The 13020-nt window shown below is 44.2% G+C and overlaps 1 protein-coding gene across 1 annotated transcript in view; it reads left to right on the top strand.

The window, feature by feature from the left end:
* The window catches only part of Il33 (interleukin 33), a 40587-nt gene that overhangs the window by 8864 nt on the left and 18703 nt on the right, over positions 1 to 13020 (top strand). The gene's annotated exons all lie outside the window — the stretch shown is intronic.

Raw genomic sequence — 13020 nt, 5'->3', positions numbered from 1 at the left:
GGTTTTTTTCCCTATCTATCTTATTTTACTTATTCTGATACCTTGCCTGAAAACATGTTCTGCCAGTCTGAGGAATATTGTTTCGTTCCCCCCCTCCACCCCAGACTTGCATTAAACACACTTTAAAGAAAAAAAAAAAGAGAGAAGAAAGTCTCCTCTAGAATTGAGTTTGGGGACAGAGCACTCCTGCACCATGGCCTCGTTGCAAAGCAATGCTAATACGGGAAGAAAACATTAGTGAAAGAAGCTAGGTCGCACATTGCGCCTGTGTTTCAGAGGGAAACAGTTGATCCAAGCACTTTTAGAAATATTCTCCTGCTGGGTGTGGCAGCGGGGTTTTAATCCCAGCACTTGGGTGGGAACAGGAGGACTGAGAGTCACCCCGGGCCACAGAGTGAGATCTTGTCATAACCCCTCACTCAAATGTTCTGCTGGAGTAGGATTTTCTTTTTAAAGAAGAGAGTTAGGAGGGCTGCAGGATCTCCATGGACCTCCATGGTGTGAGTCCCAGGGAGGGCCCAGTGTCGGAGGTGGAGCAGAGATCAGGGACCTGGAACCACAGCGGTAATTCTTTGCCATGAACAGCTGCATGTAAAAATGTACAGATAAAGAGATTTACTGCGTGACTCACTGTGTCACACTGACGCTTCTATGACCTGATTTTCCATTTCTCTCTCACTACCTCTCCCTTCCCACCCCCTTTATCTCTCTTAAGTTGTGGGAGGCATAATGTGAAAGACACAAGGAATAAATAAAAATAAAGTTAAAAAAAGAAGAGGGTTACTGTAATCCCACAATTAAAAAAAAAAACAAGAACAATGAATGTTTAGACTTTTGAAGGTATTATACGTTAAGGAAATTTAGAGTTATTGTCAAGTTGTTACAAATAGATCATAATCTGCCCCACTAATTTTCACAGTTGCGATACTGTTGGGGTGATATGAAATTTATTTAATAAATATTTGCTTTGTTTGCTTTACCACATTTGATAAACCAAATCACACATGTGACACTTAAGCACCTCAAGCTGATTGGCTGGTTACAGAGTGAGTCCCTACAGCCAGCTAGTTTTCTCCCTCACACCCCATCAAGGACAGCTTCACCTCTTGCTGGGAGTGTTATCCTCATAGCAAGTCCCGGCACTGGGGTAGAGAGATGCCCGGTGTTTACAAACACTGGCTGAGTTGCAAAGAACCCGGGTTGGGTTCCCAGCACCCATATGACAAATCACAACTGTCTATAACTCAATTCCCTGGGGGATCTGGTCCCCACTTCTGGCTTCCACAGACACTGCATGCATGTGATGTACATGAATCTCAGGCACGGTGTGCATGTGGTACACATAAAACATATGCATTAAATGATAAATTCTTTCTGAAACGCAGGCAAAGCCCATTTTTGAGCCTTGCTTTTAGTTAACCAGCCAGCACTGCAGCTGACTTCCTGCAGTGTGTGTGAAAACACACACATTTACATCAGAACACACACACATATTTGCTTTATTTTTGAAACAGTGTCTCTCTATGTAACCCAGGCTGGTCATAATTCACTATGTAGCCCATGCTAGTCTTGAACTTGTGGCAATCCTCTTGCCTAATCTTTTTGAATGTTGGGGTCACAGATGTGAACTAATCTGCCTGGCTTGAAAACAGAGAAAGGCATATGATATGTTTATATAAACTTTTTAAATGGTGTTGGCACATTTCCACCAGGGCAATTTTGCTATTGTATTTACTACTTTGAGCTTCCTTCTTTGGGTCTGAAATGCTAAAGTCTAGCATCTTCTTTCCTCATTTCTATAAACACATGCCTTACCCTTTCACGGACTCCTCTTGCTGGTCCTTATTGTTCTCTAAGGTTGCCTTTAAATGATACCTACAAGTGAATAGGGTCTGTTCTAGAAGCGTCTTGGAGCATCCTCTATGCCAAGAATGGAGTTAGTGATACTTTTACTGGCTCTAAATATAAGCCCGTGGTATCTAGAGAAAAACAAACTTCTTTTTATTCAGTGTTTTGTGTCACTGAGAAATGCATCGGGCCCAAACAAGTCTGCTCCTTTACGAGAGAATCGGTTTAAAGAGACAGTATACTTTGAGGCCGAGCTTCCAAATCCAAAGTGTTGCAGTCTGGAAAATCTCATGCTTCCCTTCAAAAACAAACAACAAACCAGCCGATGGAAGTCAGGGCCCTGCCAGGAAAGCTATTCTTGTGAGAATCGGGAACTGTACATTCTGCAGAAACTTCGGTACCGTGTCCAGGCTCACGTCGGTGAGCAACTTCTCATCCTCAGTTAAGCAATCTCTTTTGACTGTATTGCTGCCAGCTGCAGATGTCCTCAAACCTGGTAGGCTATCTGTGTGGTACATTAGCTAAGAACAAGAAACGCTTTGTGGTGAGTGCATATGAGACTTTCTCTCTGCAAAGAAGTAGCAGAGTGATACATCTTGAAGTCACCGTTCCTTTCCCTTGTAAACTGTCTTCCTTGTGGGTCTTTGACGTAAACATTTTAGTCAGCGGGCCACACCAGTTCTAACGTGAGCTGAAGTAAAGCAAATCAGATTGCCCCTATCTCTGTTCACTGATCTGACTGATTCAAAAGCCACACTACGGCTTGGCTCCCCTTTCCCTGTACATTTAGTTCTCAGCAAAGCCTTTGTATACACTGAGGTGTCTCCTGCCTGTTGTCTGTTGCCTTCCAGCCAATGTTGTGCCAAACTTTCTGTGCCTGAGCTCTAAACGTGTGTCTACGACCTTCCTCTCCTACCTTACACCTTCTTCCACACTAGAAGGAAACCAGTCAAGGCTTCACTCCCTACCACCGTGAACAGGGTGAGCAGCAGAGCACAGTCTTTCTAGAAACTAGCAATGTGGCCAACTATTAAATCCCATACACGAAATAAGAACGGTACCAAAAAAAAAAAAGTCCTGATATATTAAACTGTAATGTTCCTCACATTTTGTTTCTTTCTTTGCTTTTGCTAAACATACTAAAGAAATACCAGGAGAACAGGAGCAAAATATTTCCAACGACTGACTGCCCTTGAAGCTGAGTTGAACGACCTGAGTCCTGGCCCAGGTCCAGCAGACTCTAGCTCACTGTGTCGTGTGCCTCGTCAGCAAAACATGGTGTTCAGGCCATCGCTGCAGCCTCTGTTGTGCTTACTAGACCGTGCCTGCAACTATCGGGTGTTAGCAGTAAGATTCAGGGCTAACACAAGCCATAATCATCCACCCAGAAGCCTGCTGTAGACTTTATGTTCTCACAAATATTTCTGTTGACTTTGAGAACTAACCTTAGAATCTCCTTTTTTAATATTCATCAGTTTCACAAGTGATAAATCAAGCTATGGGCTGGGCAGTGGTGGCCCACACCTTTAATCCCAGCACTCAGGAGGCAGAGGCGGGCTGATCTCTATGAGTTCTAGGACAGTCAGGGCTACACAGAGAAAACCTGTCTTAAGAAAAAACAAAAAACAGTAACAACAACAACAAAAACAAGCTATGGAGTCCTTCCTCCCCCTCTTCCTCTCTGCTCAAGATCCTTTGGGATCTTTGGATCTGTGAATTGTTGCCTTCAAAAAGTTCTGAAACGTTCTCATCCACTCTATCTTCAATGTTGCTCCTTTGGGTGTGCATTAGACGGTCTCATCTACCCTCCAAATTTCCTCCTCTCTCTTTCACATGCCCCATCTGGTGGTGCCTCTGGATTGCATTTGAGCAAACGCTTTCATCTGTTTCCTAGGTCACGGGCTTGCTCCACCTGTGTTGGATCTGCTTCTTAACTGACACAGTGTTAGCTTCTGTGCCGCTTTTATTCCAAGTTCCTGTTTTCTATTTCTTCGATAATACTTGATAAACAGATTAAAGCCAGTTATTTTTGCATGACTTTCCAGACTGTTCCAAAAAATGAGGCGTTTGTGGTTGTTCTCAGCTCCTTTTCTCTGTGGGCTCTCACCATCATCAGAACTCTTCCTTTGTAAATGTTGACTATAGAATATCCACTTGCCCCAGAACTCCTATGGAGTAGCTGTGGTTTTCAGCCTGGCTAATGTCTTTAGCTCTGCCTTTGCTGTTCCCATTTGTTTTAGGACACTGCTATACTAAAACTGCTTTGCATTTAATTCTCTAATTTAATATTTTGGAAGCGCAGGGACAGAATGATGTCAGAATGCACACTCATGTGGGGCCTGACTCACCAGAAGAAAACAAATTCTCAAAGGGATCTGGTTGAGACAGGCTTCGTAGCTGTCGCCTTATTGTTCCGACTTTATCTATTTCAGTCTTTGATCTGAACGCAGTCGCCTGAGAACTCTTGTTCTAGGCATGAACTTCCTGTTAGAAGCTCCATCTTAGGCCCGTTCTGGACCTTATCCCCCAACCTTGGCCCTTTGAGTAACTGTCTAGCTTTTCTCTGAGACATAAAGATGAGTTTAGAAGACACCGAGTTCGTCTGCTCGCCATTGTCCAGGACACTACAGCCCAGACTGGCCTCAAATTTGAGATCCTCCGGCTCCCTCCCCCAGAGTTCTGAGATTGCTGTTGTGCACCACTACAGCCTTTAACTCTTTCTTTGATTCTTCTTCGTTTTTACGTTATGTGTATGAATGTTTCATTTGCGTGTATGTATATGTACCTCATTCATATCTGGTGCCTCTGGAGCACAAAAGAGTGTTAGGTCCCCAGGAACTGGAGTTACTGACAGTTGTGTATCCACACGTGGGTACCGGGAACGGACCCAGAGCCTCCGCAAAGGCAGTGTGTGCTCCTCACCACCAAGTCATCTCCCAGGCCTGCCTGTGCATTTTAGTTTCAGCATGCTCGTCAGGAAGGTTTCCATGGTAACTAATTCACTATTGTGCTGGAAACAATTTTTTGCCTAATTGATTTACATTGACCAAACATGAATTTAAACTAAGAAACCACACACTTCTTAATAAATCAATGATCTTGCTATTTGTTTATTCACTAGGGTTCTATGAAATGCTACTTTTTCCAGAAAAAGGTTTTCTGCCTTGAAATATCTTGAGAGCTCCCTCTTCTAACCACAGCATATAGATTTCTCTTCGTAGACTGCTAAATCTGCTCTCTACGGAGACTAGACCCCATGACCCCCTGAATCTTGAATATGACCCTCACTCCTGGGGTCAAATGATCCAGATGACACTGAGCTAAAGACACCTTTCCAAACTTCCAGCTTTTGTTTTCTTAGCAGCAAAACCCTTTGCTTACCTAGAAAAGCGTAGACCCAGACTGGAAGAGGAAGTTTGTTGAGATGTGCAGCTGGTGAGGGAGATCTGGAATGTAACAGGGTTGGGTCACTCCACCCATTTCCTTAAAGTGTTTGCTTGGCTTTTAGCTGTTGTACCTTGGGAAAGGACTTACAGGTCTGTGCTTCGTTTTCTTCACTCCCGGTGAGATTGCTATGATAACCAAGTTAACTATGCTAAGCACTCAGCAAAGTGCTTGTCACACAGTACTTATTTGAGTGCTGATTATATATATTATATAGCTAACCATGTAAAGCACACTTGTCACACAGTACTTATTTGAGTGCTGATTATATATATTATATAGCTAACCATGTAAAGCACTCTTGTCACACAGTACTTATTCGAGTGCTGATTATATATATTATATAGCTAACCATGTAAAGCACTCTTGTCACACAGTACTTATTCAAGTGTTAATTATATTTCTATTGTGTAGATTTTAAAGTGTGTTCCTGGTTGGGCATGGAAAAAGAGAGACAATGAATGATACAAACACAGAAAAGTGGTATTCATTGCATCGTTCATATTCATTTTGAATTTTTATAAAAGTCATTTTATGTATTTACTTGTTAAGTTTTATTTAAAACCTATTCTAAATATAGAAGAAAAACTGGCTTTGTCCTTCAGACTTAAACGAAAGCCAAAGATCTTTTTGTTACACACACACACCCTTCGTACTATTACACACAACTTCCTTCCAGGACGGACAGCTTTCTGAGCACATAAAAACAAAAGAAAGCAAGCACCAGTTTGGAGTCGCTTGCCTCCTCCTGTGTGCAGGAGCTAATAGTAGATGGAAGAGGCCAGGATGGCATCTTTAGGGTGAGAGGGGGCCGGGGGGGGGCAGGTGTGAAAGGGGATTCTGGGAGACAGGAAGCAAGGCACACATCGCAAAATGCACTCTCCTCGCTTTTAAGATGGGAAACCTAACAGAAACACTGAAAGGACCAAGAGGGGGCAGTGGCGCATGGGGGGAGAGAGGGATTCAAAATCACTACAGATTTAATGCACCCACCACATAGGGAACATCCAACAAACAGCATACAGGGTGGGGCTCGAGGGGAAGACAAGAAATAAAGGGACGTCCTGAACCGAATAATTTGAATGGTCTACCTAAGATAGTAGAACATGGTCCAGTCAGAAGGTCAGCTACTTTAAATACTTTAGGAAGAATTGTTACCCAGGAACAAGAAGTGTGAGTTCCATTAGGCTAAGATGGATAAAACCATCACTCTACAGGTCAAAGATAACGGAGTGGCACCGGGTTGGTACAGCTTCAACCCCAAGTTCCATCTGCCCTGCTCTGTAGACCTTTGTGGTTTAGGTGGTGTCCTATCTGTCTTCGGTAGGTGACACCTGTCTTAAGCAGTCCGTGGAGGTTTTTACAAGCAATCTTCCAAATAACAGAATATGTACTAAGTACCTACTACGATAGTTCCCTGGAAAATGACGATGACGCCAGCACAGCCCAGGCTCCCAATGAAAGGGGCAGATAAGCAAGTAAGAAATTGTAGGCTGTTAGGGAGATAAACATCTGAATTATGTTCCAAGGGTCAAATTGAAACGTTCAGGCAAGAGCAGGTGTACAGGTGTGAGAGCAGGTGGGCAAAGGTGTACAGGTGTGAGAGCAGGTGGGCAAAGGTGTACAGGTGTGAGAGCAGGTGGGCAAAAGTGTACAGGTGTGAGAGCAGGTGGGCAAAGGCGTACAGGTGTGAGAGCAGGTGGGCCATGAGGAAGACGAGTCTGTCCTGTCAGAGGTAGAGGGTGTGGAGGGAACTGACACAAGCTGGCGGAGCCCGTCCTGGCAGGTGTGAAAGTGACTGGGGAACCCTGGATCCAGAGAACAGAAAAGCACAGCAGAGATTCACAGACAGAAAGGGCTGGGGCTGGAGAGATGGTTCGGTGGTTAAAAGACTCTTCCGGAAGTCCCAAGTTCGGTTTCCAGGATCTATGTAAGGCAGCTCGCAACTGCCTGTAATTCCAGCTCTAAAAGAACTGATGATGCCCTCTTCTGACTTCCTTGGGTACCCACACACAGTTAGTCTACGCGTGCGTGCATGCGTGTGAGAGAGAGAGAGAGAGAGAGAGAGAGAGGATGGGAAGGAGGGAGGGAGAGACTGTGTGTGTGTGTGTGTGTGTGTGTGTGTGTAAAAAAGATAATTTAAAAAACACTGAGTGTCTCTCAATTTAAAGGCTCTTTCTTTCTTCGTTCTTTCTTTCTTTCTTTCTTTTTCTTTTGGTTTTTTGAGACAAGGTTTCTCTGTGTAGCTTTGAAACCTGTCCTAGAACTGGCTCTTTAGACCAGGCTGGCCCCAAACCCACAGAGACCCAGCTGCTTCTGCCTCTGGAGTGCTGGGGATTAAAGGTGCATGCAACCACCTCCCCACCCCACTTTAAAGGCTTTAAAGAAATCTTCCCAGTTGTAAGGCCACCGGACCCTCTCTGAGTGGATCTTCTTGACACTCTGATTTGTCAGCTTTCTCCAGGGAGAGGGAAATTTTGGAGTGGTGGGAGGAAGGAAAGAGAAAGCAATTCAGCTCAGATGGGAAGCTTCCTTTCACTTCAGTCTTCCCATCCCATACATCCTCTATTCCATCTTCTACTAAAAAGAAGTGAAACCACTATATCAGAGAGCAGAGGGCTGTGTGAGAGGCCGCTCTGCGTCATTACAGTCCTGCGATGATGTCATACTGTGTGAGAAAACAGCCATGGTCCCGGTTTCTTCTCCTTTCTCCCAGCTGGGACTGTGTGATGGTCTTTATTTGACACAACCCACAACCATTCTGAAAAGAACCCAAATAAGGGATTGTGTGCAGTGGGCCAGACTGGATGGATGTCTATGGGGGATGGTCGCAGTTGCGTTAACGGATGTAAAACTATCTAGCCCACTGTGGGTGGCACAATTCCCTAGCAGGGTGTCCTGAACAGGTACAGGAGTGGAGGAACTGAGCTGAGTACAAGCAAGCAAATATGTAAGCATTTGTTTTTCTTCTCCTGGCTGTGGAGGTGATGTGAGGAGCTGTTGGAAGTTCCTGCCTTGACTTCCCAACGGTGATGGACTCCATGACCTGGAAGTGTGAGCTGAAGGAAAACCATTGTTTCTCCACATTGCTTTTTGTGGGAATATTTTATCACAGCTTTACAAATAAAACTCGGGTGGGTCATTGGGGGGAGGTGGGGACACTGTCTTTTTCTGTGAACTAGCAACGGGTTTTTGAGGTCTGATGGAGGAAGGTCATTGGTTAAGTAATAAAGAAACTGCTTGGCCTCATAGGTTAAAACATAGGTGGGAGGAGTAAACAGAACAGAATGCTGAGAGGAAGAGGAAGTGAGCTCAGAGACGCCATGCTCCCCTCTCCCGGGCAGACGCGATAGCTCTGCTCTCTGAGGCAGATGCAATGAACTCCGACCCAGCATGGACGTAGGCTAGAATCTTCCCGGTAAGACTGATGCTACACAGATTATTAGAGATGGGTTCATCGGGATATGAGAATTAGCCTGTAAGGGCTAGAGTTAATGGGCCAAGCAGTGTTTAAAAGAATAGTTTGTGTGTTGTTATTTCGGGTAAAGCTAGCCGGTGGCGGGAGCTGGGCAGGACGAAAAGCAAGCCTGCAGCTCCTTTCAACAGAGATCCTATCGCAGACTCGTGCATCTTCTTCCCATGACAGAGCACAAAGCTCGGCACAGTAGTGAACTGGAACTTGAGGCTTTAGCATCACCCCATTCTATCACTGTTCCCCGTATCCTAAGGAAAAGATCTTGACATCAGATCTGGCTTCACTTACTATTATCAGTGTAGCCTTTGCCAGACCATCCCTCTGAGCTACTCACTCACCTATAAAAGGAAGATAATCATTTCCAAACAACTACTGGAAAAGCCTCCAGCGGCCAAAGCCATGCGGCTGCTATCACCATCCTTGTCCTCACTCCCTTAAGAGTCTGACCTGAGGGCTAGAGCTGGCTCAGCAGTTAAGAGTGCATGCTGTTCTTGCAGAGGACCTGGGCTTGGCTCCAAGCACCCACGTCTGGCAGCTCACAGCCACCTGTAATTCTGGTGCCAGGGGATCTGACACCCTCTTCTAGTTTCTGTGGACACACGCACGCATGCACGCACACGCACTCCCAGGGAGAGGGAGAGAGAGAACTTAAATCCACACAGGCACTTGCACATTAATTTAAAAAATAATTTTTTTAATTCTTGTCCTTTAGATGTTTCTAGTGTGGTAGTCATAGTTTTAGTTTTTTGTTTATTTGTTTTTGGAAAGGCCAGGACCCACAGCTCTGTTGGTAGGGGCCTTGTTCAGCAACCACAGAGTCCTGGGTATAAATCCCAGCATCCCACAACTGGGCATGGTGGCAGACTGTCCTTCCAGCGCTTGTGACGTAGAGTTGGGAGGATGGAAGTCCAAGGCTGAGTCACTAAGATGGTACAGTGGCTAAGGATGCTCACCTGTGTTCAAAGCTTGGGGCCCACATAGTGAAAGGAGAATTGTGGCTCCTACAAATTGTCCTCTGGTGCCATGGCATATGAATGAATAAATAAATGTAATTTTATAAGGTCCTCTATACAGTAACCTTGATACCAGTCTTGGATACATGAAATTTTGTCTAGAAGAGGAGGAGTAGGAAATGAAGAAAGGGAGGAAATGAAAATAAAATAAAATAATGAAAAAAGAAAAGAAAATCCATATTACTTAATTTTTTTTTCCTTTGGCTCCTTCTGTATTCTAAATAGAAGCCAAGCTACTTCCACTGGTTTCTTGAGCCCAGCCAAACCTGCCTCCAGCCTCCACCATCTCTGTGCAATGGTACTATGCTCCTGGCAGCCTCCCGTGCTTTAAGCAGACTGTGTCTGTCTTGAATTGAGTGCCTTGTCCTGGAGATTTCTGCCTAGAAGGCACTTCTGCCCCTCCCTCCCCCATGCTCTTTGCACCTTTTGGACGGACCTTAGATATAAGGTTGTGGCCACACTTCCTCAGTACTGCTCCATGCTTGCTTCTGACGTCAGCATTCAGGAATGGATTTGTTGTGTAAATATTACTCAGTAACTACCTCCCCAATGGGGAGTAAACTTAAAGAGAGCAGAACTTTGATTTGATTCACTACCGCAGCCCCAGTACCCAGCCTAGCAACAAAGTGTTTGACTTATTACTGCTATTATCAGGAGGCGGCCCTCTGTAAACACATCCCAGTATTAATATGACCTGGGACCTCGGGCAAGTTAGGCTTTCTTGAAATGATTTCTGAAGCACTTAATTGCTTTCTTGAGTGTCAAAGGTTGAATTTCCTCTTTTCAGTATTATCCAGATCTTCCAAGTTGAGAAGGCACGTTTCATAAAAATTTTCTTAAGAACCTTGCACTTTAACGATATCAGTTATAGAAAATGGATCCGACCCGACAAGTTTTCAAAGTCAGATTCTCACTAAGAAAAGAAAGGTCAGCAGTCGGGTTAACATTTTGGCAATACATCATCTTCGCTGATCGGCGGAGGGAATCTCCTGGCACCTAGGGGAACATAGGTGTTTCAGGAAGAGGTTTGGCGGTTGACCAGATGTAGATAATACAACAACGTGAAAAGAAATGTCACGTAGTGTCCCGTGGGCTCACGCTGATGAAATACATGGTCCCTGGCCTAAAATGGGAAAACAATATTTGTTAAATGTAGCTTTCTAAAAGCCAAAGAGGCCACCCTCCGCGTTTGCACTTTAGAACGGATTACAGTTCACTCTTGTTTGGTTGGAGACTCAGAACGGTGGAGTTCCTCGCACTGACGCTTAAAGACTCTGGGAAGCGTGTGGGTAGCCCGCCTTCAGCTCCGTACACTTCGTATTGGTCCTACTAACATGACCCCGGCTCTTTGTGCACTGCTTTGTGTCTTGAATATTTTTATTGGCCGTGGACCTGATCTTCTTTCCGCTCTTTTCCTTCGGGATTTTACATATTCAGAAAATTATGCTCACAAAACACACTGAACATTTCTCAATGTTTTTAAAAACTTCCTGCTGTCAGCCAGGCACACTTTGATCTCAGCACTTGGAGGCAGAGGTAGACGGATCTCTGTGAGTTCAAAGCCAGCCTAGTCTACATGGAGAAGTCCTGGCCATCCAGGGCTATATACTAAGATCCTGCTTCAAAGACAAAAATAAATAGATTTTAAAAGTTTCTGGCTTTCAGTTCTCCTTAGTCCATGCACAGCCCTGTACGTACTGAGCCCAACCTAACACACTAAAGCTTCACTTTGTCTGCATGGGGTCACAAATGATGTAACTTGGAAAAGCAGCTGAAAAACAACAGCAGCAGCAACAGCGTGTGTGTGTGTGTGTGTGTGTGTGTGTGTGTGTGTGTGTGTGTGTGTGAGAGAGAGAGAGAGAGAGAGAGAGAGAGAGAGAGAGAGAGAGAGAGGGATTTGAGACTGGCCTCATATTCAGAAAGATCTGTCTGCCTCTGCTTCCTCGAGTGCTGGGATTAAAGGCGTGCACCACTATGCCTAGCCATAAGTTCCATTTCTGTGCTAACAGTGATAGTGTATCAATCAAAGATCCAAGCATAAAGCATTAAAGAATAAAATTTTAGAAAATAACACAAGCAAATTTGCTTTCTGTCATAGATGAGAAAGATGTCTTAAGATACAAAACCCAGTTTTTATTTATTTATTTATTTATGTATTTATTTATTATGTATACAATATTCTGTGTGTATGTCTTCAGGCCAGAAAAGGGCACCAGACCTCATTACAGATGGTTGTGAGCCACCATGTGGTTGCTGGGAACTGAACTCAGGACCTTTGGAAGAGCGGGCAATGCTCCTAACCACTGAGCCATCTCTCCAGCCCCCAAACCCAGTTTTTAAATGAAAATTCTGAGTAAACATTTCCACATAATATTTAAAAACCATATGGATTAAAATATCATTTAAAAATCTGATAAATAGCACGACGGGACAGCATTTTAACAAGCATCGCTGATAGGGGTTTAATTTCTTAGCTTTGTGTGTGTGTGTGTGTGTGTGTGTGTGTGTGTGTCATTATTGTGACAAACTCCTGAAGAAGTGACTTCTGAGGAAAGGTTTATTTTGGCTCACAGTCCGTCCTCTCGTCAGGACGGAGAAACGCATGGCCGCGAGAACACTGAGTAGCTGGTCGCATGGTGTCCACACCCAGCAAGCAGAAAGCTATGGGTACTGGTGTTTGGCTCATTTTCCCTTTTTAGGTAGGTCCAAGACCCTGACACATAGAGTTATGACGTAAAATTTTCCTGTTCTTCAGAAATACAAACGTGTCAAAGGTGACAGCAACTATTGCTACTTCAGGGCCAGGGGTGAGGAAACTCAGCCAGAGTGCTGACTAACTATAGACCAACACAGGCTCTTGGAAGTCAAATGTATATATATATATATAAACACATACATACATACATAGAACCACCTCGTGATCCAAGGGTAAATTCCACTATTAGGAAATTCATGTTACTGATAAACTTCAAAAGTTTTCTAAGAATCATGCACATGCGCTCTCCCCTTCAGCTGGAAACACCAACACACTAACATTAGGGAAATGGGGGGGGGGCCTGAAAACAGCCAATGTGTTAATCAAGAAGGGGTCGGTTAAAGATCAATTCATATGACTGAAAGCAAAGAACACCCAGGATGCAGTGCTAATTTGAGAGACTGAAAATGATGGCTCACAAAATGTGCACAGTATGATTCTACACAGTCTAATTAAAAACAGATGCATTGAGGGATACAGTTGAT

Source organism: Microtus oregoni, unplaced genomic scaffold, assembly GCF_018167655.1.
Source record: "Microtus oregoni isolate MIOR12 unplaced genomic scaffold, Mior012 000012F_ref0000307, whole genome shotgun sequence".
Lineage (NCBI taxonomy): Eukaryota > Metazoa > Chordata > Mammalia > Rodentia > Cricetidae > Microtus > Microtus oregoni.
The sequence above is the reverse complement of the archived record's forward strand: the minus strand, read 5'-3'. Positions and strand labels throughout refer to the sequence as shown.